Here is a 25,489-nt window from a genome sequence, read left to right on the forward strand (position 1 = left end):
GAACAGCACCGTTTGGCTTTGTTTCTGAACGGTGATAAAGAGTTCGCTCCCGTTTGTCGGGCGTTGTCATGCTTTTTGGTGTACTTTTGCAATATTTATTCAAGCAAAAAAGGATCATAAATCCTGCAATTTAATCTAAATCCATATCCATAACCTTTAAAACAGATCAAGTGCATGTTCTAATGTTGCAGAGCTGTATTGATATAAAAACAACCTCCGTGTGGTTGTGGTTGCTGTTCGAAGTTCCCAGTTGCACTAATGAGACCAAATCAGCTGTGAAACATTGTTAATAATGCACTTTCTGTCGGTGTTTGCCACATCGTGTGCCCCAACCACCACACAAATCCACCATTTCAATTCTCACAATTTTTCAGCTTCTCAGCGCGATCTGATAAGCTCTTTCCGGTGCAGCGATGGTGCAGTGATAAGCAACCACAACGCACGCTGATTGCTGTGACGGTTTTCACTCAACGTTCAATTAAGGGAATCCAACCATCTCGGATGGCGGGGAGGGAAAAAAATCCAGGGATCCAGAGAGACCCGGGAGGGCGCCGGGTAATTGCAGTTTGGTGCAATTCGGGTCTCGTGGCTTCGCGTATCGGCGTGAAAACATCAAACCCCCATCGGACGAGACGGCTTTCTTTTGGCCAAACACCAAACCCCACCAAGTGGCAAGTGGTGTGTCAATTTAATGAAGGGTGATTTCCTTCAACAACCCGCGTTCGGCGACCTGCGACGCCTTACGTGGCACGTGGTTTGGGTTCTTTTCGGGGTCGAACTGCCCCCAAATGGAATGGGGCTGCGATTGTGTGGCGCTCGTTTCTGGTGGAGCAGCTTTTTTGACGAGCGTCGAGGAATTGCCGGGGAAAAACAATTGGAAAATAATGGTAATATACTGGTAACCTTTCTCGGTTCTTCGAGCCTCTCTCGCTCGCTCGCTCGCTCTCAACCCGCTTTCCTGTGGTCCTTTTTGCTGCTGCGAAATGGGCGCGATGAAGCCGCGAATGGCCGGCCCGAGGTTTTGCCGAATGAGCACGGCCACCTTGCGGCGATCCCGGACGAGAGTTGCGGAACATTTTCAAGTTCATTCGCACGCCACAATCCACGCTCCAGCTTCTTTTGCGCCTGCTACTCACCTCGCCACACCGCGACCTGTAAATCACCCACTGCGGGGGCGAGGAAGCGAACGCCTCTGTGTGCTCTTTCAGGTCACTGACCTGCACCTGAAGTAGGATGGCGGGAAAATTGCTAACCCCAACTCCACACTCTCGCTAATGTGGCCCTCAGGTGGTGGGAGGAAATCTTTATTTCTGTTTTTTTTTCTCTTCTCTTCTTCTCGCAAGCCTGATTATTTTAATACGTCGAGTAAATTGTTGGGATTGTTGGATTCCCCCGGGAGGTGTTTTGGATCGCAGCAACCCGTTGCAGTGGTATTGGCTCAGTCAAAATGTCAAAACCACACCATAGTAGGCAATGATTCTGACGTCAGTGAAGGACCGACTAAATACCCGCTTATATAACATATTAATTCTAGCCCTCAAGCTGTTCGTGAAAGACATTTCTCCAGCCTCGCAAATGACAGAAAACCCCAACGCCAACCACAAGATGATTAGCATTCGCACTTATTCTACCACATTTGCGATACTCTCTTCAGATACTGCGCAAGCATTATGCAGCTGACGAAGAATTAGCTAAGCCTCCTCTCCCCAGGAACAGGTTCTCGGATTCGCAACAAAGCGCCAACCAGCCTGTCCGGATCATTGGACAGACAAACGCACCGAGACGGGCCAGTATATTCGGCCACCATTAGCAACAACGCCGGCGGCTGCAATTAACAGCAGCTTCCCAGCCGCAAGCCATCCGAATGGTTGTTGCGGTTTTAGGCGCTTTGAGGCATTAGAGGGCTGGCCGGCTGTCGTGTCGCGTCGAACACGACGACATCCATCGCCTGCCTTGTTGAAAGGGGCCTTTTAGGGGGTGGGTTGTGCGTATACTGTGCTTAGGAAAAGCCGGAGGCACTGGACGACATTTTTCCGACAGCCTCGTGTCCGTGGCTCGTTCGTGTCTGTAACAGCTGGTACGACATTACCATTTCGCAAAATGACTTCCTTCCGCGAACGGGCTGTTCCGTGCTGGGGTGCCCCCTCCACAGAAGTTCCCACCCCTCTTAGCCGGCAGCACCAACCACACTAGTCAATTAAAACACCATAAAGAACGCGCCCGAAAACACAGGGCGAAGAAACCGGGCAGCATAATTTTACACAGCATAAACCCACACGACGGCCCCGCCTCCTTTCGGGGACGGGGGTTATGAGTGAGAATAAAATCTGGCACCCTCGGTTCGGCTCGGAAGGGAAAGTTTCTCGTTCGAACCGAAGACGCCACGATCGGTTGGAAAAAAGGGCCGCGAGGCCATTAGCATGTGCGTGGCTTTGCTTGCTGTAAATGCGCCACGTTCTGGGCGCTTGCATCGCTCGGTGGAGCGTTTTACAGATTAAATGTTTATCGAACGAAAAAGTTTAAGAACGCGCGATTCCGCTCGTGGAAAGAATGGAAGCGAAGCTAAACGAACGATAATCACTCACAACGCAGCGCAGCACGCAAGAAAAAATGGGAAACTAACGAACCGAAAGGTGCTGCCGCGCGCGCGCGCCCGGGCGGAGAAAAAAAAAGCTAGTAATAATGACGGTGAAATATTTCCGCAACAACCGGTATTTAAAACTAATCTCCGAAACGAGCATGACGGTGATGTTTTTCCACTCCCCCCGAGCGCTCATCATCGGCTAATTTTTCATCGCAGCTTCGCTTCCTGTTTTCTTAAAGCAAGCCCACCGTTAGCCAGCATTCATCTCGTTATGATAACCCTTGTCAATGCCAAATGGGGTCTCTTCCTTTCCTGCCTACCTTCGACGGGTGCCGGCCCTCTTCGAAACGGAACCGCTCGGTTTTTGTTTCAGCTTTGTCCAGGTCTTCATTTTTCTTCGCGCCTGCCGTTTCCGGCGATTCCCTGCTGCGCTAGATTACCATAATTCCGGGTGCATTTGTTGGTGCTGCTTCTGCTGCTACCTTGTCCTAAATTATCCAACCCCACGCGCCTTGGAATGGCCCCTCGCACCCTGGCGCCCTATAAAAACCCACCCCCGTCCTCCCGAACCGAAAGGAATGCTCGCGCGACCCCGTACGTGAGCAGAAATGGAAATGTCCAGCCGCTCGGTCCGAATCCGGACGCTAATTTTGTTTGTATATATTTTCTCTCACTACCACGTCGTTTCCCCCCCCCCCCCCACCCAATCCAACCAATTTTTCCGCCACCATTTCGTCTTCTGTGTGTGGGGGTGGGTGGGTGGCGGTGTGCTTTAAAATTCCCCGTTTTCACCGCCCCAGATCACGGGGAGATTCTTCACCGCCGGTCGTTCGCTTTCCTTCAAAAAAAAAAAAAGGGCACAGCGAAAGCCAACAATCTAATCCCGGATAGGATATGCCATTTCGAATACAAAAAAAAACCTCCCCCCCCCCCAACCGTCCTTTTGCACCCCTCCCCCCTGTTGCACTGGGGTGACTTCCGGTGGGTATCGTCCGTGTGACGTTTCGTCTGTTCCTTCGCCCACCCTCGGAGGTCACGTACCGTCGCTTCCCAAAAAAAAAAAACACCGAACCGGGGGCGTCGTGCTGCTTCTGACGTCACCAGCGGGTGTGTCGTTCCACCCAGTCTTCGGTTGTATGTGTGGGTGTGTGGGTGTAGGAGCCACTTGCCTAATGGAACGTGAATGATTTATTGACCTCTGCGCGGAAAATGCCGGCCCCGCACAAGACGCGCGCCGTTCTGACGGTTTCTTCCTGGCCCCAACGAAGCAAGGTATAGAATTTTATTAACCATTTCTCGCTCGCCCCCTCCCCCTCCCCCCCACACCAAAGTAGGCCTACTCTCCCTGCTCGTTGCTAGGAGACGCAATTTATTAGATCGCCACCGCCTGCCAGGATCGCACATATAAAGCCCGCCCGCCTCCGGGAGGCTTTGGCCAATATCGCGCGCCTCACGGGAAAGGACACGCCGTTGTGGTTTGGAAAGGGCTCTCCTTTTGTTTTTTTTTTTCGGCACGGTGGCGGCATGTAAATTGACGCCCGGAAGGTCGTAGATCCGTGCAGAAGCGAGAAGAAGACCAAACGCTCTACAAAAAAAAAAAAAGAAGCGCCATTAATCAGCCGCACACGCGCGAGGTGAACGATTTACGACGGCAGCTGACATACATGTCAATCCGCGGTTTATCTCGAAACCGAAGCGACGAGAACAAAAACACTCCCACCCGGTTTCTTCCCCAGATCCTTTGGTTCCATTCGATCCTGACGGTGCCGCCCCGTATCCTTGAAGACACGCAGCCGGTTTTGCGCCTGACGTAATTAATGATTCGTGACTTTTCGATCAGATCCGCGCCCCAGCGGGGTGTGAGGTGGTCCTGGTGGTTTGCTTGCTTCCCGTTTCGTCCTGTTTGTGGTGGCGTTAAATTTGGCAATGATGGTTTTTTTTGTTTTACTCGTTTGCGTCATTTTTTTTTTTGTCTCGTTCGAAAGCTCATCCTTCGCGAGCTCACCATCAGCAGCTACCGAGCGAATTGAAAGCCCTTTTGTGTGAGCCCCTCTTGTTCCCGTACGAATGGGCACGTCGAGGTCGAGGGCCTTTTTTGGGTGGTAAAAAGCGCAAGCGGTGGCAAAATTCAAATTACGCCAAGCCCGCCAAACGGTCGCACCCAACGCAGAACGACGGCCCAAGAGAGCTCATTAATTTGTGATTTAATGTTCTAATGAAAAATTTATTGCCTTCTTCGGAAATCTGCATTCCCGTTTTGGTACCGTCCCTTATCCCACCCAACGGAAATCCCGCTCGCAGCCGACCATTACGGCCGAGCACGCGTTTACTCACCGCCATCGGCAGCTAATCAATTCTCTTCTCGCCCACACAGCACGATCGAAGCGATGGTAGCGAAGCTTTGGGCAAGGCTAAAAGGTCGCTGATAAAAAGCTTCCCCCTTCCGGTGGGAAAATGGTGCCACGGTGGGTGGTACGTGTTCATTCGAACTGTGGCTGGCGGCACGCGACCGATTTGTTGTCGTTCATTCGGCTTGCATGGGGAAAGTTCCACCATGTTTGGTGAGTGAGAGTGAGAGAGCAAACGAGCGTGGAGTTCATTCACCGGGAATGACACCGATTTGCCGGAAAAGGGCGTGTGCGAGTGAAACAGAAACTAAATGGAGGGGATGTACACGAATGAGATGGAGCGCGCCTAGTCATCCCCATTTCCAGTGGAGGAATTTCCGGACGTGCGGCAGAAATCGGAATGCCTTTCCCAGACGCCTTCGCGAATGTTTGGGCCGCCGGTTGAAAGTGGCGCTTAAAATTAGCCGCAAGCTTGATGCAGGGAAAAAGGGGTGGAAAAGCCCGCGGGTAAAATGTGCGTCACTGGAAGATCCAAAGCCCATCAGGGGAAGATTATTACCCACACATCTTATCCCGCTGGAGGCAACCTTCTCACACAGGAGGAGGGAGCAAATGGCTTCATCATTGAGCATCGTTCACATTTATTAACGAAGAAAAACTCCTTCCATTTTGTTGTGCTCAGCCGCGCAGGAATCCAAAACATAAACACATTATTTTGTTTTCGTTTATCGGAATGCGCTTGATTGGGCCGCGTTATATAACGCTAATCTTGCATATTTTTTGTTTTCATTTGCCTTTTTGTTCGATTGTATAATGGCATCATCTTCACCGGTCAAACAACGGTGCACGCTGGCGGGGTGAGATTTTCTTTTTTTGTTGTTGTTGTTTACCTGCTTCATTTTAACAAGCGCCCATTTAAGGGGTGAACCGTAAAAAAGGGAGCAAATAAATGAGCCAATGATCGGAAGGCGCACCGTGCACGGCACAAATCCATTCCTTCTATTCACCCGTGAAGCCTCGGGGTGGAATACAAAAAAAAACACACACACCAGAAGCGGAAGAAAAGTCAAGAAAAAAATACCGAATTCTAACTTCCCTTTCGGGCGATCTGGGCGCGTGGTCCGGAGTCATGCACGCGGTACATTCCACAACCAATAGTAATTATGAAGTTTTGTGAAGCGCAGCTTCCTCTCCCTCCCCTCCCTCCTCCCATAGAAGGTGGAATGCGTGCCACAACCCACCCCCACAGGAGGTCTCTCTGAACTGCCCACCTGCGAAGAGCAAAAGTGCAGCCCTCGGCAGCAGGAAGACTTTGCTCCAGTTCTGCCGTTCGCGAAACAATATTTATCCGCGGTTCGACTCTCCCGCACACACACCCACCCACACACACACGGAGCGGGTGGTAGCGCATACCAAAGGGGTGGGTGGAAGAAAAATGTAGACGAAGCAAAACCCACCCCCTAGGGTGGCTAGACGTGACGCTCTCGAAACGACAGTCCGGGAGGCCGAAGAACAGTTACTTTCCCGATGACGATGGCGGTCCGTGAGTGGCGCGCTCGGTTGAGCGCTCGCGAACGCGAACAGACCGAGAGAACTCGACTCTCTCGGCGAGTGTCAACTCCCCCCCCCCCCCCCGAAAATCTGGCGGATGCTGCAGCGGCTGAGTGTCACCCGAGAGCGCGAAATGCGCCGGCTGGCTGTTGCTCACCGAAAGAGCACACCCGAGAGCCGAAAGGACGGCACCGTTGGCGAGAAAAAAAAAAGGATCCCGCCACGACAGGACACGGCAGGCTTCGTGTGGATGGCCGCTCGCAAGGCGACCGCATTCACAGCGGAAAAGCGGTGCGAAAAACCCATCCGAAACCGGGCGTCGTCGTCGTCGTAGGCAGTGAATTTTGTCGACAGTGAAGTCAATTGTTCGCGCGCGTGTTACGCAAACGAAAAAGCCGTTGGTCGCTCGAAATGGTGCCGTGGGGTGTGGATCGTGTAGGGTGGTTTTTGGATGCCACTTAGAAGCGCCTTAAGGAGTCAAGGGCAGCGCAGGAGTCTGTGAAGCTTCCGTGATGGACCCGGTTGAAGATGATGCTGCGCCAGGCGAAACGAACGCGCGGAGAGGCCCGCGTCGATGTGCGCGAGCGGCCGACCGGGATCGAGCGTTTCGCGCCGCTCGTTAGTCACCTGTGAACGTTCGAACCAGCAGCAGCAACATTGGCCGCAGCATAAGCCCTCGATCGTACCATAAGCGGGCCTCCGTCAGCCCTACAAAACAAAAAAGCGAACACGCGACGAGAGCGCTAACGAACGCGCGATCGCGATCACGCACTACGAGTGTTTTGGTACGGTTGATCTCACCCCCAGGGCACACACGTACACACGCACACATACAACCGAGAGTCCGCGAGATAACGCCCGCCACCCCACCAGAAGGAAGAAAAACGAGCGAAAAAGGGGCAACCGAAACGGGAACGCTCGGAACCAACGGGATCTCCCGAAGACGGCCGCCAGCCATCGCATTCCCGCGATCACGTTGCGCGTGTGTATGCGCGATCGCTTCTTGCGCGAAGGTGAAACACGCGGCGTTCGTTGCTTGTGGCTAGTTGAAGTTGTTCCGTCGAGTCCGACGCTCGTCTGCGCGTGGTTTTTCCAATAATATTTCTCGCGACCGGCGTACCGAAAGTCTGTATTATCCGCGAGTGCGTTCGTCGTGTGTGAAAGGTTTCTTTATTGTTTTTTTTTTCTGTGTGTCGTGAGGGGTTGGAAAAGCTCAACGTTTTTTTTTTTTTGAGGAAATTCAGCCTTTAAGGAAATACTCTACTTTTACGCTCCCGGAGGCGCGTATGCGTGTGTTTTCCCACACTCGAAAATTGCACACTCGAATATCGTGCGTAAGCACCATCGATCGATCGTTTGCTGTGTGACACACGCCACCACAAGTGTCCTCAATTCCGCGATCGTCAGGGAGAGGAAAAATACGAAAAGGCGAATGCCAAGAAAGTGCCGTTAGATCCCGCGGAGTCATCCCTCTTGCGGGTTGCGTCACCATCCCTACCGGGAGGGACGTGTAAATATTTCTGTTTATATGTAATAGAAATTGGGAGAGAGAGAAAAAAAACTGCGCTTCCTCTTCGCCATCCCTCGATAAACTTCCCGCCGGGTTTTGCCCTTCCCGCGAGGGCCCCCACGGATTCACGGTTGCGCCCCCCCCGTGGTGTGTGGAATTGTTTCTAAGTGAAGTTAATCAGCCTAAATCATAGTAAGCGGCGCCGACCAGCACCAGCAGTGGTTGGGTGGTTTCTGGCCCTAGCAGGCGAGGGTGCGTTGCCACGGTTTCGGCGGTTTTTAGGGTGGTTTGTGTGCGTGCCTGTGTGTGGTTTCTCGTCCGAGCGCGCGCGCGCGATCGTGGAAAAGGTGATTGAATTGTGCTGAAGCGCGTCCGATTTCAAACCGCACGAGGGAATCTCGGCCCATCGCGCTCAATTACAATAACACATAGAGAGATATAAAACAAGTGAGCCCGCGTTCGCAGGAGTGTGAAGTGTTCGTTCGTAAATTGGAAAGCCCAGGCACGGGTTTGGGAGTGATTTACGGCTTCGAAAATCGCCACAGTTCCAGCCAGAGGTAGCAGCAGTAGCAGCATCGCCGCAAAACAACGCAAGGTGTACGTGTTAAAAGAAAAAAAAAAAACAATCGCACTAATCGTTGATTTGGGATGGTTTTCCTTTTAGCATCACGCACGCGAGCATTATCTGTGGGGGATTTATTGCACCCCCAAGGCGCGCTGGGCCTTTCGGTATTTTATACTTTTTTTATCAACGAAATACGATAACCGGGCCGGTGCAGTAAAGTCAGGCTGGAGAAAGTTTCGGTTTGCGAATTCCGTCCATTTGTGGGGGGCCAAGTTTAAACCCCCGCTTGCATTTTCCGCGAAACCGTAGCTCGGCTTCGAACGGGTTTTGTTTACAATGGTCAGCGAGTCTCGAGCGGGAGATCGCCACCCCTGATTTTGCTGCTGAACGCAGGGTTGACTTAGTAGTGGCCAACACCTCACCGGAGAGCCAGAGAGTCGTTGAGAATGATTCTCTTCGATGCGAGTGTACGCCAGAGGTCGAATACTAAGTGTCACGAGGAACTCATGAGTAGGTCCTTGGAAGGCAAGAGGTCCGAAAATTTTGCGACAATTTTCCTCTGATAGTCCGCTAGGAGATCTCGACCTGAATGGACCTAGCTGGAGGTGCTGAGATTCAGGAAATGATGTACGATCTATGGAGGCCGAATGATACCTGTTTGCCATTCGCCGGGAAACACCCTAAACGAGCAGGGCTTTTCCAGCTGGGCCCAACCGGAAACACGAGCTAATTAAGAAATTTATGCGCAATCAGATAAGCACGGGAGGACAACAGCCCTAGGCAGGGCTGATCCGTTCCAATTAGCGTGTTGTGCTGGACGTAGTCCGTGTGCTTTATTTGCTCACCATCAGCTCCGGATCGGGACTCGTCAAACGCTACGATTGCCACGTCGCGAGGTGTACTGGAAGCATTCTGCGATCGCGCCACTTCCAGCCGCCCTTGGCTCAGGCTGAGCTCACAGGCGAAAGCGAGAAGTGCAACGCTTTGCATAGCCACGATGCGATTTATCTTTCACCAACACGTTGACGGTGCGAAAGCGAGGAACAGAAAGGAAGGAAAACATTCCTGGCCTCGTTCAGGGTTTTTAGGTGCCGCAAGGTGCCCTTGGTGCTTGGGCAACATCATTACCCACCGGTTCCAAGCGCGTCCGAGCCGGTTTGACGAGATTTCTGGTCCCGAGCGATGGGATAAATGTAACACACGCCAGCAAGCCGTCTGAGGTCGGGGTTTCGAACAGCCCAGCAAAGTGCTGGTGTACCTGCCGGTGTTTCTTGGCGCTTTTTTTTTTATCTGTACAGAGAGACACACGGACACGTTATAGGCGTACTGGTCTTCTAGTCTGCAAGCGATGCTAGCTAGAATCCAGTCGATCATGATGCTGCCACACGGTTCTATTTTCTTCCCATGGAAAAAGCTCGCTCGCCCCGATAACATGACAGCACCGTAATAATCAATTTATCTCGCTTCCTTTTGGGGAGACGAGACAAACCAAACAACACTAACCCGAGAGAACATCCAACGGCCAGTTCGCAATCACATCTGTTGGAGATGGCCAAGCAATCGCATGAGATTACACCGAAGCTGGGAGAAGGCGAATAGTTTCACTATTCGTGGATCCGTCGAAGTGCCTGAACACAAGGATGTGGCGTATCGCGAAAAGCGGTGTTGACCATTCACGCGGACTGACGGCACCAAATGGGCAAATGGAATTGGGTTCGATTGTGCGTAAGGGTGAAACCGCTTTGACAAGTCGTGGGTGCGTTCGTACGGCATAGCAAGTGCCTCTTGCTGAGACCAATATTGCAATTCGTTATTGGGTCGATTCGAAACCCCAAGCCCGAACGATAATCGACCCAAGTGATTGTGATTATTCCAGTTTTTTTTTGCTCCCCCATGACGGCGGTTTCTGTGTACGATTATTAGCCTTGGCCCCTTTTTTCCTGGAGGACGAATTTTGCCCCTTTTTTACTGTTACCGCATCACCCACCGCATCAATCATCGGATCCGATCTCGGGGGAGGCGAGCATCGTTCAACGGCAGAAATTGGTCACCCTCGTTGCGATAGGTACTGCGTCCGTGCATATAGAGAGATATATTTTTGTGACCCCCCGTTATGGGTCCCCTTTGCGAAAGCTTCGGGTAGGCCGATGAGCAAAAGTGGCCACAAAGTGGGGCATAAAAATAAACCCAAAATAGCGCCACGGCCACAAATGACGGCTAGGATGGATTCCATCACGCTGGAGCCGGCCGGCCAGCGAAGGGGTGGTTGAATGGAGAAATTCTTTATGGAGACGTGCCTGGCCGGCGGGCCGTTTCGTCCGATAGGTAAACATAAATATTGATTAGCGAGCGAGCGAGCGGTGCCGCGTGCGGTCATAACACTTTTAAGACGCGTCACGAACCCCGAGCGGATGAGAACGGGATCGGAAGCGAGCTCGGTGTAATTAACGCTTTCGTGGAGAAGATGTTCCGGCACGCGGAATCGTCCCGGTGTGTCGCTATGCAAGAGTGCGCGATCGCTGGGGACGGATAGTGTAGACAGTTAGAGCTGACTGATGAGCTTTTCGTTCATTTTGTTTCGAATGAAAATGTTTGCCAAATGTATGTAGCGTACGCTACGATAGGCGTGCATAGAAACAATCCAAATGAACATGGTGGAATAAGCCCAACCAAATTGGTTCAGTTTTTAACAGAATCGTTTCGTGAAATCTATTCAATTTAACCGTTTCGAACAAATCACTTGTTTGTAGTTTTCGAACCACCACATCACTTGTAGTTTTCGAAGAATTCTTCCGACAGATTTACCTTCCAACAAGTTCCATTGAATTAATTGAAATTTCAGCCCAAAACAAACGAATCGGAGAGCTTCTTCTCGTGTGTTTAAAAAAAAATCAATACTCGATAATTCTCCGGTAGAAGAAATCCACTCACATGTATCCCAGCGGGAGGGAGCAATCCTCGGAACAACACGAAACATGTCCAACCGACGGTTATTGGTGCAGCGAGTGAAATTAAATTCCCACACCCGCCATTCAGCGCTTGCCACAGTAGTGTGGTGTGCAGCAATGCACGCTCCCGGGACCAAAAGTTCCCCGATCCGGAACCTATCGATGTTCGAGAACCGCTCGAACCGAGCATACGCTGGCGAGCTGCTCTACGAAACCCGCTGTGGGACGTCACGGGCAGGACATCGAGTCGGAAATGGCAACTCGGTTTTTTTATTTTATTTTCGACCATATTTTCATTGCAAAACGGCCCTCGAATGTTCGGCAGTGGGGTGGCTTGGGTTTTAGTTCCTACGACCAGGTCCCTATTGGATGTGAGCTTAAAGTTCCTTAGGAAAAAAAGTAAAGCTGAACTATTCGATGAGCGGAAGTTGGCAGCTTTTCTTCATGGTTTTAAGACCCGTCTAAACGAACGTCCCATCTAAACGGGAGTTGATTATTTTATAATTGAGCCACCTTATAAATTGACCACCGTGTTTAGAGAGCCCACGCGCTCTTGCAAAACGACCCCTTAAAGCGCCCCCCGACGAGAGTCGAACCAAACTGCTCTAACAAATCTGCCCTGACCGGCTTCGGTGGTGCGACTCCTACTACGACATTTTTAATATGCAACGAGTGTCCTCCGCCCCAAATGGGGTGCAAAAAAGGGCCCGTAGGAGGTATGTAACAGCCGTGAAAACGAACCGGATTCGCGGGCATACCGCGGGCGAATGCCACCAGTGGGCCGCACTCACACTATGAGAAGAATTGTGCCCAGTTTCTAGGTCAATCCGGTACGAACCGCACGCTGTGTGCAGATCGGCTTTTTTATCCACGCACATGAATGCCGGAATGCTGGCCAACCGCACAGGGCACACGTTCGCAAAAACGGGACGGGATAACGTTAATAGGAGCAACCGGACCAACCGGGGTGACAAGCGTAACGAAGCTGCGCCTAGGCGGGCTGGTGGAAAACGAGGAAAATTAACGGACATTTGTAATACGAACGGTAGGTGACCGAGCACCGGATCGGGCCGGATGGCGGTGGTGATAGAAATATATTTATTTGAAGAAAATTATGAAATACACGGTGCGATAACGGGAACGGGTTTTCAGCGGCTGGAGCCGGTTGAGCAGCCATTTGAGCCGTACTTAGTTGCAGTTGAAAAATAATCACCTGACCCTTTGAGACGATCCACCATCGGGATGAACGTGATGTTTGATGTTATAAAGATCGTACGATACTTATCAAACAGCTCCGTAGCTTATATGCACCTGATCTACAATGCTTTTCATACAAATCAATTCCGTAACTACTCACACAAATTGAAGGAGGATAATCGTCCGCAACTGGACGGATACTGCAATATATGAAATATGCTCAATCAGATTGAAATGTATTTGCAATTGTAATCGACTTTCACTGCCATCACGTGACGCTTATCGTGCTAGTGATGTGCAAATATGCCTCCATTTCAGCGTGCATAAATACCTCCAGATCGTCGCACAGGCGTATCAGATAATGCGCGTTGTGTTATAATCGCGATCTCATCGTTCTCGTTCGCAAACATGCACACCGGAGTGCCGGCAACCCCATTAGCGCAATTTCTGCCTTTGCCCTTTCCACCGCAGACGCACAGGTTAACCGTGAAAGCTCGCATCAATCGACGGGCCCCGGAATGAGTTCGACGAGAAGAACTTTAATCATCATCATCGATTGGGGTCACGCGGTATACTCGCGCGGCTACCGCATAACGGAAGTTTGTCCTTTTTCGGCCAGGGGGAATCTTCTTTTATTGTGCACCGAAAAGTAGCACCTCACGTGACGTTTCACACCGAAACGGTTCGTGCAGCCGTTCCAGGTGTTCATTTGCCGCTCAATACCCCTAAACGCGATTAGGACTGTGAGCCGACGGTACAATATTCCCGGTAATGGGATGATGAACGAGAGAGGGAGACCTTAAAAAAAAGCGATACAACTAATCGGCCATCGTCAAATGGCGTGCGTTAGAATGCCGCCTGACTAATGATCAATTTTCCAGCTAATCTGGTGAGAGAAAAAAAAACGCACAACGGTACTCCGACGCACGAGTGTCTTCTTCGGCAACGCTTGATGGGACCAGCAGCCAGGAGGACGCATTTTCCGAACACGGACATGGGCTGGGACGAGGTTTATTGTTGCGTATCGGGTGCCACCGTTGAAGCCACAACGCACGAACAAAAGAAAAAAAGAAGATGACTCCTCCAGACTGAAGAGCAGTTGGTCTTTGGGCCGAAAACAAAGCGGCGAAAAAAAAAGCACACACACACACACACACCGATCGAAACAAATAGAAATTCCCCCGTGGCAGCCATCGAGGCGTTATTGGCCACGCGATCCGCACCTAGGCTCATGGGAAAATGTACCGTTTGGCTTTCGGGGCGTTTAAATACCACATGGAAAAACGGCTTTTCCGTGCACTCGAGCGCTTTCTCGAAGCGCCGTTCTTCACCACCGGCTAACGTTACACGATCGGCGGTTCGTCGCTTATCGCACCGCAAGTCTCCCCATCATCGGTGGTTCCTTTTCACACCTTTCCCCGTTAGTTCTCGGGAGGCTGGAGAGGTTTTATTTTTTTCTCTCTTTTAAGTTTATCAGCCACTTGGTGCAAGGGGAAAAAAACGCCCCACTCGGGGGGGTGGTTTTTGTTTTTCCTCGGAAGAAAAAACCTTCAGCACGAGAGGAGAAATTCTGCCACTTTTTCACGGTGCCGATCGGCAGTAGCTTGCGTGGTAATTAAGACACTTGATCGACGGGCGGATCGACAGTCGAAAGGGGCTGCTTTGCGTGAAGCCAATCGATACGCGGTGCAAGGTGCGAACATGCCGATGGAGCTGCCCGTGTGGGCTTATCACTGCTCATACTTTGAGTGCATTTGAGTGCGGGCAAACCTTGGGGTGGAAAATCCATGGAAAACTAAGCGCGAGCTTTGAAAAACCGACTGATCCATCCATTAGCGCCTTCACTCGACGGGGCTTAACGAGCCACGGTGCAGGTGGAACTGCGAGGCGTGAAGCAAAATAAAAAAGAAAGCCCAACAAAACCAACCCAAAAAAAAACGGCTACCTAAAACACACAGATACCCCCCAAACAAGAAAGATCGATTTAATTACGATCGACAAACGCAAGATCCCGTGCCGTTGAAGCCCTTCGGTGGAAGCGAGGAAAAAGAAAATTGGCCCCCTCTCGTTGGGCAGCTCGTTTGCGCGAGCAATCCGTTCGGTTTTTGGATGTTTGGAGGAGTGTTTTTTTTCTCTTCTTCTTCTTGAAGGTTGTATTTATCCACTCCCCTATATTCCAGCACACTTGTGCTAGGGAAGGGTCAATTTTACGTACGCGTTTGGGCAAAAACAAAATTAATTTCCTACCAAACCAAGCTGCTGCTCTAAATAAGCCGCACATGAGCGCTGATTAGCATGCATATCGTTTTCAGCCCCAGCCCGGAGCGTGTTGGGAAAAGGCCGTACGGGAAGGAAACAGCCTGGTTTAATTTGGATCAGTAGGGCCAAGAATGATTCGGGATATTGTAGTTGTGTTTTTGTGGCTGTTTGTTTGCTTCCCTTCCACAAAATGGGTTACATTCGGGGGCCACCGGATTGGATGTAGGTTACGATAATTAAAATTTATTACGTGCGTAAAACCAACCAGAAACACGCGCTACCGGAGTGCTAATTGTGGCCACTGGCAATAGATCCACATTCATGGGTACAGACAAGTGGCCTGCCAAAGAAAGTTTGAAATGGTTATTATGTCATTGCTCTTACCAGCAATTATGGCAAATTTTCGAACCCAAATGCGCGTTTTTTGAGGCAGAAAAAAAAAAGAGATTACGATAATCTTGCAAACTTTCATCGAAATTGCACCAATCAGCCCTTTAAACTGCCCATCGCTCCGAAAGCGCCGAGAGGAATAGTTTCGCCCGACAATTGATTTAATAATTTCCTGCCATCGGGATCACCCGTCCGGTCTTCCCGAACCTCGGGGAAAGCGCTTAACAACTTGCCCTAACGTCGCCCACTCGGAAGGTGCCATCGAGGACTCGCACCGAGCGGATTGAGCGATTTTCAGCAAAAGTTCCGCGCAGCGTGAGCACAAAACTTGCCGGCGCATCCCGTGTCGGCGAACGTTTGGTATCGCCAGCACCCTCAAAAACATTCCGTGGCAGCCGTCCGTGGACGAAGTTCTTCCTTTGATTGAGTGGAAACTTACCGGGGGCGCGCCGGGAAATCGCTAGGCGTTTTCACCAACGCAACTGAACCCTGTTTGTCCGTCCGGGCGGACGGAGAAGTTTAAGGAGACTAAACGAGGAGACAACCAACAGCAGGCGTGTGAAAGAGAGACGAGAGCGAGAGAACCGGGAAAACTCCGCTCTGTATCAAAAAACAAGTCGAGAAAATCGTGCAAATCAACAACGTCACCGGGCGTCGGTGGCGACACTATTCGTCGTTTTATGGGATTCGAAGTTTAACATAATTCCATTACCCGGTGCCGATTGTGCGCGAGTTAGCCGGAGCGAACCAGTTGGGTCGTACTCGTTTGGCAAGCCGGTACAGCTTGAATGCAGTCGAGTTTTTCCTTGGAAAATCACCGCGAACGTCACTGCACCCGTGCGAGACAGCGATGACGATCGTCCGATCGTCAGGAGACTGCTTCTCGCCGTTCAGATGCTCGCGAGCATCCCTTTTTTCCCGGCCAGGGTGGCTCAACACAACAACGTCGGTCTGATCCGCCAACTCGCTGACCTTTTCCCTCCTCCGGCAGCACAACCGGTGCACGAAGAATTTTTGAATAAACATAAGAAATTGTTTGCGAAAGTTTTCCCTCGCTTCCGGCGGTCGGCGATGGTGGCGAATGTCCGGTCCGGCGAATGCGCCTGTGAAAGTGCCATTTTCTCGACCCCCACCCACGGGGCAGGAATTTACTTTGCGTCTTTCCCGAGCTTCCCGGGACGGTGGATGGCGGATGGGTCGACCAAACGACGCTCGAGAATGGGTGGGTTTTTGGAGCGTGCTAAAACGTTCCCGCTCCGGTTTGCCATCTCTAATTGCGGGAAGCGAAAAACGACCAAACGCAGCACGCGAAGGCGATCCCGATTGATCCCCCGGGGCGGCATTGCATAATAGAGCGTTCCCGCTGGGTGTGGTGCCACGGCACGCAACGCCTTAACGAAAAGAAGAAAAGCTATCGAACTGCTATCGAAAAGGCACCGCACTGCCACATGCCAACGGGGCAGAAGAAAATCGCCCGAAAAATCATCACATTTCACACCCTCCGTGCGGGTGGTTCGTGCGGCTGTCACTCGGTTCGTCGAAATTGGTGCAAGATTTATGGAACCGGCCAAAAATCGGCCCCAACCCTGCGAGCCTTCGTGGGAGGCTTAAGCACCCAACGGGCCGGAGGATTTTAATGGTACCGAAGCCAGCCGAAGGACAAACGGTTGGAGGCGGTCGCAGCGGTTTCTCTAATGGAATCCTTGGCAGATAGAAAAACATGTTTAATGGTTTTTCCATTTTCACCGTCCCCGGCATCCTGCTGTGGGGGACGCATCCTTCCAGCCACGCACCCACCCCGGAGAGGAACAACAATGTATCCTTTATGTCTTTTTTTTTTCGGGCCCCAACGGTCACGCTCCTCTTCAAGATTGTTCCATCTCCAGCAGCACAGGAGCTGTGCGAGAGAGAAATGGTGGCTCTTTCGGTTGATTTAATTTTTTTGTCCTCTTTTTCGCTTTTTTCGCGCGCCCCACATTTTCGCTGTCCACACCATTGTCGGAAGCTGGGTTTTTATTCCTAACCATCGTATCCTTCTTTTAAGGTCCTCATCAAAGCCAGGAAGTGGCCCCGTTGAAACGGAACGCGGCCCCCGGGGAAAAGGATACACCTTCCGGATTGGCGGTTGGCACTTGCCCGTCCGCTCCGTGTGGTGTTTGAGATTTCAATTTGGCGCTTTTCCATCCCGATCCGAGCTGTAAGCAAATGCGCAGGGAAGAAGCAAAACGCCAACCAGTACCAGCTTTCACGCAAATGAACCACAACGCAGGCAGGGAATAAACACAACCGCAAAAGCTCGTTGTTCTTCGTAGTAGGTTGCTTACGTTTGGTTTACGGCCGAGGAGGTGGGTTTAGAGAGTAGAACAGCGACGCACATTTCGCAGGCAGTCGAACGATTTGTTCCACTTGACGGGCTTCATTTGATTGACCTCTCACGTTCACGCGTCCACGCAAAAGTAATTATACAATTAATCAAAGCCCCACGGAACCCTTATCAATCAAGTGCGATTTCACGATACCGACCGAATTCGAAGGCAACTCACCATTCCGAGCCACTGTTCTCGACGTTTCGCTGGTAACGAACCGCAAAACTTTGGCTTTGACGAAACAAAGCAACAACAACAAAAAAATGAATAATCACCAAACCGCGAACGCCCGATTGGGTGTGACTAATGGGCGAAAAGCTAGCGGTAAATCCGCGAATGGGTTTGTAACGTTTTCCAATATCCGCAAACGGCGGCGGAAACAGGAACCCTAGAAGGAGCCGTTGCCCGTTCGGTCGACCGTGGATGGTAGCTCCTTGTATTGCCACAGGTAACGGGGGTCCGTTTTTCCGGGCCGCGAAAGTACGCCAAGAATGCCGTCACCAGAAGGGCCATTCGGTGGAATTTAAGCTTCCAATGGCGGGAAGAGCGAAATTGCAATGCCTTGCGGGATTCTCTAGGGGGGGGGTTTGAGCCTTCCGTAAAGGTGGCGGAGGCCATTTAGAAAAGCAAAATAAACTCAAACAAGGATCTGTTAATCGGCAGTCGTTCGTTCACCAACTGCTGTGTGGGGTCATAATTTTTGGCGAACCGCTCGTTGAGCGGCGGTGCCACTTTGCAATTGATTCGCAGCCGCAAAGAGGCGTAAAATTTTCCAGCAGCGACTGCGGAATGTGCCAGGTGCCGCATCCCGATGGAGTGGAGAAGAGACCCTCGAGGTGCTCGATTGTGCCTGCCCTGATGGAGTCCTTACGAGGCCCGCGTGGCCAAAGCGAAGCGAAGTGGGAAGCGATTATCGAGCGAACGGATCGCACCACAACCGGCAGCACCGGTGTCAAGGGCTATTTCGCTTCCAAAGAAGCCATTAAACCCGGCATAAAGCTAACTGTTTCCCGATTGTTTAGAGGCCGGCTTGAGCCGCGGCGATTCTCGATGGCAATTTAGAAGCTGCGCACACAACGGTGCGATAGGAATGGTTTGCGGTTGCGTACTGCTTCATTTGGGTGAATGTGAGAAAACAGACAAGCGCGAACGAATCAAAATAATGAAACAACCAACGCGAATGCGAGATCGAATTACGAGAATAAATAGCGTGTTTGAATAACACGAAAAAATAACACAAACACACAGAATTTGAGCATCGCAAGTGCATCACTTTAAGTTAAGACAAAAAAGCTCATGCTTTTCTCTTTTAGCAAAAAAAAACGGAAACAAAAATTGGATGACATAATCGCTGTTCTAAAAACGGTGCAATAAATCCTCCGACACAACCCGAATTCCTAGACCAGCGGTCCTTCGCATAGGCCGGGCAAACCAAAGGACACCGGAGCCCTAATCACGCACGAGCACAGCGCGTGTACTTAAATTGACATTTTCCTTCACCAACCAATCCTCTCCAACGACGTGTCGGTGGTTCCGGTTTGGGGTTTCAGTGGCGGTTTTGGTCTGGCCAGGCATGCCAGGAAGGAACAAAAATGCGCAAAAATGCCATCACGCACACAACGCCGCCACCCAGTTTTGTGGCAAAAGCACAACCCTAGGAGGGTGGAGCAAAAAACAACAAGAAAAAAAGAAACAGAAACCCTCCGGAAAGAATTGTTATCCTCGAATTTTCGCCCACAACGCCTAGTTGTTGCGGCGTGTTGTTGTGATGGAGTACGCCGTATCAAAAAAAACCGCCTGCTCGCGTACGAGACGAGACAAATGATGATGATGATGATGAGGCGAGCTGATTTTAATCTCATGAGATTCCAGCCCGCGACCCGTGGCCCGCGAGTGGGTTAGTTGGTTAGCCTCGGCCTACCAGGCGGCGGCGGCGGCGACGGCTCTGCGGCACGTACACTGACGCTTTCGTGGAAAAAGAAACGAACAATGCCTTACACACTGGAGCAATCTGCCGTTGACCGCATCTCGGGTTCAAAGTCGACCGGGGAGTACTCCGATGGTCGCTTGAAAAGAGAGCGAGAAAAAAAAAGCGAAACGCCAACAGTGCAAGAAGCGAGGACGTGCGGCCTACCAGAAGTGGAACGAAAAAATAAAAAAAGAGCGCAGAAAAACTTCCACCATCTGGTTCACGGCCTTAAACGTGGTCAAAGAGCGTTTTTCCGGGCTCGAGCGCGGGCACCATGTGGCGGATTGATGTTCCGTTCGTCTCCAATCCTTCGGTTTCGGTGTGCAAAATGAGGAAAAGCGGCGAAACGTGAGGGAAAAACGAGAGAGAGAGAGAGAGAGAGACATTTTCCGCACGGCAACCACAATCGAAGGCAAAATCGAAGCTGCAAGGAAGAAAAAGCCGACAGAAAGGATGAAACGAAACAAAAAAAAAAAAAAAGCGTCACCACATGACAATCGCCCTCTCAATCGCTTGTTGAGGTTTTCCGCTCATTTCCATCGGGTGCCTTAGCCACCGGACCGCTCCAGTGGACGCCACACGGGGCAGCCCGCAAAAGGATCCGGCAACAAGCACAAAATTATATATGTCAAGTGTTGGCTGATGCTTGCAAAACCGCAAATAACGCTCTCCCTCGTCGCTTCGGCGTTTGCGGTCGGAAAAAGGGCGCGCAAGGGTTGGTCGAACGAGCCCAAAGGGTGAGCCCTAGACAACGTGCGCCATTGCACGTTCCTTTGGTAGCTTTTCTCACCGCCCGAATGTCCGGTTTGCTAGCTGGCGAGGGACTTTCGTCGGAAAATTCAGATGACAAATACGGTTCGTTCCTGGCTGTTCTTCCGTTGAGACGTTGCTCTCGTGTTTACTGAACGACCGCTAAAAGTGCGTACCAACCGAGGGTGCCACAAAGGCAAAGAGATCGGCAGGGCAGCATATTAGAACCATTCTATCCGTGCTGCCAGCCAAAAAACTAAGCACGACAACGCAGCGGTGGTGCTTCTTTCGTCCATGTGAGTGCTTTTTTTGTTGGCCATCGCCATCGTTTGTTTCCTGCACCCTTTTCATCCTGCGTGATGTCCTGCCAGTGGAATTCGGTGCCATCCTTCATGGCCGTGGGTCGGCTGCCAGACCCAGCTTCGACCCCAATTTGTCCAATGGTACGCCTTTGGTTTGGCCTCCCATCGCACCATCAGCGATCATGTGTGCTTCCATACGCATACATCATGCTGATAAGGCGGCACAGGGCACTTGTACGGATGGGGAGGAGAAATTGTATATCTGTATGTATATCGCAGCTATTTTTGCTCCATTAAAAGCAACGAGTTAAGGAGGGATTATACTGATGCGGTTCCGCAGATAAGCAGCCATGATGGCGGAAACAGTGAGTTTTCCTTCTTGTCAGAAAAATCCCTTGTGCTGGTGATGCACACACACAAAAAAAAAGAAAAACACCCTGAAACAGGAACCTCCGCACTTGTCAACACAATTCTGGGCACTTTGCAATTAAAGCAAATCATGCTCGAGTTGGCTTTTGCGAACCGACAAAAAAAAAACAGGAGCGCAGAGATTACATGGCTCTTCCGTGACCGCTTTCCGGTGGTGGATTTAAAGCATTTTCGGTGAGGAATTAATTCTTTCGACACTCGAAAACCACCGCCACTGGTTGGTAAGCCACGCCGGAACCGCAACCGTGCCTTTACAAGTGGACGTAATAAATAATGAAACAACGACCGGGAGACCCATCGTTCGCAGTTTGCCGGAATCTGCTCCGAGAACGATTCGGAAGGCTTCTGGGCTCCCAAAAACCCAGCCCCAAAAGCCGTCTACGGAAAATTCGATTCCACTGCACGGGCTACTGGATGCTTCGGATTTCGTGCCCGCTTTGGATGGTAATGCCTTCCCAACTGCGCATCCTGAGGGACAGCAATTGAACGGCATCATCGTCGTCCTCGAGCATACAGGCCGGACAAAAACTACCCAGCCTCGATCGATGATGAAAGCCCTCAGTAAAGGTCACAGTGAACTGGTTCCATGCGCCGGAAGCAGAAGCGTACCAACCCGAAAGCCATAGTGCGTTCGGATCGAGACGCATCCGACCCTGGATCCCGAATGGAATGATGAAATATTGACATTATTACGATTCCATTCCGACTGCCACGTTCCGGCCGTTGCGAGTTCGTTCTCGACCACCGTCAGAGGATGCAACTGTGCTGGCGATGCCCTACGAGTCCTGGTTTTGCGTGCGATATTAAATCATCTTGCGGAAGGCCAGGGTTCGCTTAATGGAGGGTCTTCTACCGAGATCTACGTACAACCCCAAGCACGCAAGTTTTATGTGTGCGCAGGTTAAACAGCCACTCGCTTTCGACACCCATTCAGGCACCTGAAGCGAACGAAGAAATGAGGGCTTCCATAGACCCCAAGGATGCAGTCTGCAGTCGGGTAAATATGCACCCCTACGCCGGCAACGGCAAAAATCAACGAGCGTATTTGCACAGCCACCTGAGGGCTGGCAACACGATTGTAATGCCGGTGCCAGGTGTTGCCGAGATCTGAAGCCTGCACACAATGCGCCGTGTACAATCGGCTCGAACGAATCAATCAATGTTTGTTAACAGCTTTTTGGGCACTCCCATTCACAGCCCACAGTCGGACCCATTTTTCATACATTAGATGGCTTCACCGGTGGCAACGAGCAACGAGTGGGACTGCAATTTTACAGCCCATTTCCGGTGCCGAAGTCACCTTCTACGGGCGGGCGACAATTAAAACCATTCATTGTCGTGCGTTCTCGGCGATGCGGAGCCGCGCGATGCGGAAGCGGAAGCTTAAAATTACCATCACCATCGTCACCGCGATGGCAAATGTTCTTCCGCCGGTGCCGAAAATGCACGGGAAGTGCACTCAAGACGGCATGCAGCGCGACTCGGCGGGGATGAGTTTCGGTCGTTTCGGTGCAATCGCTGTCTGCCCGCATGCCCGGTGCCTGGAGGGAAATAAACTTTAATTGCAGTTCATTCTTTCACGGGTGTCCCCGTCTGTTCCCGAATCCACGCACACCCACACACACACACACATATGGATTCTCGGGGGAGCCAAAAAAAAAGAGAAGAAAAATTAATTCGTTCCACATTTGTCCACAACTGCTTTCAACTTTCTCGCGTGAACCGTACGCTCGAGGAAGCGCGTACCTTTAGAACAAAAGAACAAAAGCTATTCACACCCACGGCACATCTTCGGCTGGCGTACCGGCGCAAAGTGAAAGAACGCTTCCGCTGCAACGCCTTTCCAAGCCAGCCAAGCGAAGGGTCAAGCGATGTGGCGCCTTTCAAGCATCCATTTACACGTCCCGATCGGCGCGTCGTCGTCGGCTCTTCTTAAGAAGGGTTTTCTCGAAACAAACTAGCACTCCTCCAGCGCCGTAAGGGCAGGTGTTTTACATCGTACCGGTGTCGTGCTAGCTTGCGCGAACTTACGCGATGATGAAACTAATTTCTACTCCCTCTCGTACATGGGGTGGCTTACGGACTTCCGGCGTGCGCGAAATCAGCCCACACCCAGGAAGCCTCTCGAGCCTGGGGGGGGGGTTTCAGCGCATCGCGGCGAGGAATTAATTTTCGAAATTAATTACGCCCCCGGTGTTCTACACTTTTGGTCCGGGGCAGCGCCGTGGAGTTCCAGGGATGGGCGTTAAAGTAGCGGCTTACACACCAAATGCGAACACACACAGAAGGAAAAGTAAAAAAAAAAACAGAAAAAAAACGACAGGCCTTCTTCCCATTTCGCCTACGTCAGAACAAAAGTGGCCACGCAGCGAGGCTACCTTCGGAACGGAACGGTGCTGTTTGCCGGCACGAAATATCTCACGCCCCTTTGGGTCCGACGGCCCTTCGCGGGCTTTCTCCAGCAGTTGGGAGGTGGGTGGGTTGGATTAGCTGTGGCTTTTAGCGAGCGGAAAACGACGCAGAAGAGATCGTTTAGCGCAAAGATGAACGACCGTGCGCGCGCGAAGCCGGGTGGCCGTTCTGGCCACTCGAGAAAGTGCAAATCATCCACCAGAGGGAAAGGCGGCACACAATAGAAAGAAGAAAAAAAAGCCACACACACACACAAAACGGCGCTACAGGGTGGCCCTTTTTGGGGTGAAAATGCCCTCACTCTCTCACTCGTTCTCCGGTTGCTAACCCAACGCCTCTGCCAGTCGGTCAGGGAATCCGGATGCCAAACGCCAATATGGCCCACCGTGCAGCCACATTCCGGCATTTGATCTTGCTTTCCGTCCAAGATTAAGACCTACTGGGCCCTGTTATTTACGGGGTTTTGACAGCGCTCACCGGCACCAAGAGCTCGGTGGACCACAATGGCAGGGGATCTAATTTCTCTTCATTAGTCTAATGGGAATGTAATTGTATGGTAATTAAATCTTTCTATTTCGCACTTCGCCCAACCGCGCCCGGGGCCCGAGTTCTGTGCGATGTCCTTCACGAAAATTGTCATCGAGAGCGAACGAGAGCTTGGGTAATTAATTGGATTAGTTCTAGCACCACTCGATGTGGACCAGCGCCAGGCTGTAAGTAATCCCTGCTAACCGGCAAAACCCTGCAGGAGTGCTCATCGACACGACAAAAGCGACAAGGAATGCTGTCTCTCGCGGCCGGAGCAATGAGCTCGGGTCCAGGAGGTTAACCAAATTCGAACGTGGCGCGTGGAATAAAGCAACACTGCACGGGAAGCACAACGGGAAAAGCGTCCAATCTTATCGCCCGCGTTGGGTTGCATGTGACATCACTTGGCCTCACACTGACGAAACCGCGACCCGGAAGCAAACGGGCCAGCGCGCATAATGGATAAGTTCATTAGATTAGTCGTGTACAGTGTTCCGGCGTGGTTCTAAACCACTGTCACCCGGTCTGTCGGCCCGGTGGACGCTACAAAAGCTCGGCTAACGAATGAAGCGAAGGCGGTTGGGGAAAATAGAAGGGAAAAACTCCATTACCGTGCAACGGAAACAAGGGGAACACACGCGAAAAGGGTGGATAATTAAAATGAATGAAGATGAATCTCGACGCGACAGTGGCGAAACTTGCCGACTGTCCAAGCGGTAAGTGAGCTCCGGGTTGGGTTGTTGTTGCGCCCGCAACAAAGGAAAATCCATTTCCACACCGACAGGCAAAAACTCGTGGATGTGGATGGACTTTTTGTGTGTTTCATCCACGCCAGTGGTCCACGGAAGTGCCACTGCTACTCGGAGGCATCGTCGATTTAAGATTGCAACACTTGGCGACATAGATTGTGGTTGGCGAACAAGTTTTCCATTAAATTGTTGCCGTTCCGACAAGATGAGCTCACGAGTGGATCGGCATCGCCATTAGAACTTTGTAAGCCGCGCACAGATGAAAAAGACCCAGCGGACCATTCCGCGAAGCGCGCTCGTTCGCTTTAAAGCTCCATGCATCGGTAATAAGCAAACGACAAGCGTACGTATATTTCGGGCCACGGAAATCTTGTCACGCCCAATGGAAGAAAAATACGCCCCAAACGTGCCCTGCTTTCGGAGGGTGGCCCGGTACGGGATTGACTTCACATTTCAAACCCAACTCCGTGCGAGCTCCGAATCCCGCCACGGGCTTGACACGGGTTTGCGTAAAATCGCCGTGGATTTTCCCGCGACAGCGACTCGCTCCAAAAGCGCATAATAATAGCGCCAAGCACGAGACCGTCGGTGAAAAACAAAAAAAAAATACACACACGAAGCATCTCCAACAG

At 51.4% G+C, this 25,489-nt stretch overlaps 1 protein-coding gene across 1 annotated transcript in view; it reads right to left on the minus strand.

The window, feature by feature from the left end:
* LOC128722791 (rab3 GTPase-activating protein catalytic subunit-like) overlaps positions 1 to 25,489 on the minus strand; it is a 74,164-nt gene that overhangs the window by 2,224 nt on the left and 46,451 nt on the right. The window lies entirely within an intron of this gene.

The sequence above is a fragment of the Anopheles nili genome, chromosome 3, assembly GCF_943737925.1.
Source record: "Anopheles nili chromosome 3, idAnoNiliSN_F5_01, whole genome shotgun sequence".
NCBI lineage: Eukaryota > Metazoa > Arthropoda > Insecta > Diptera > Culicidae > Anopheles > Anopheles nili.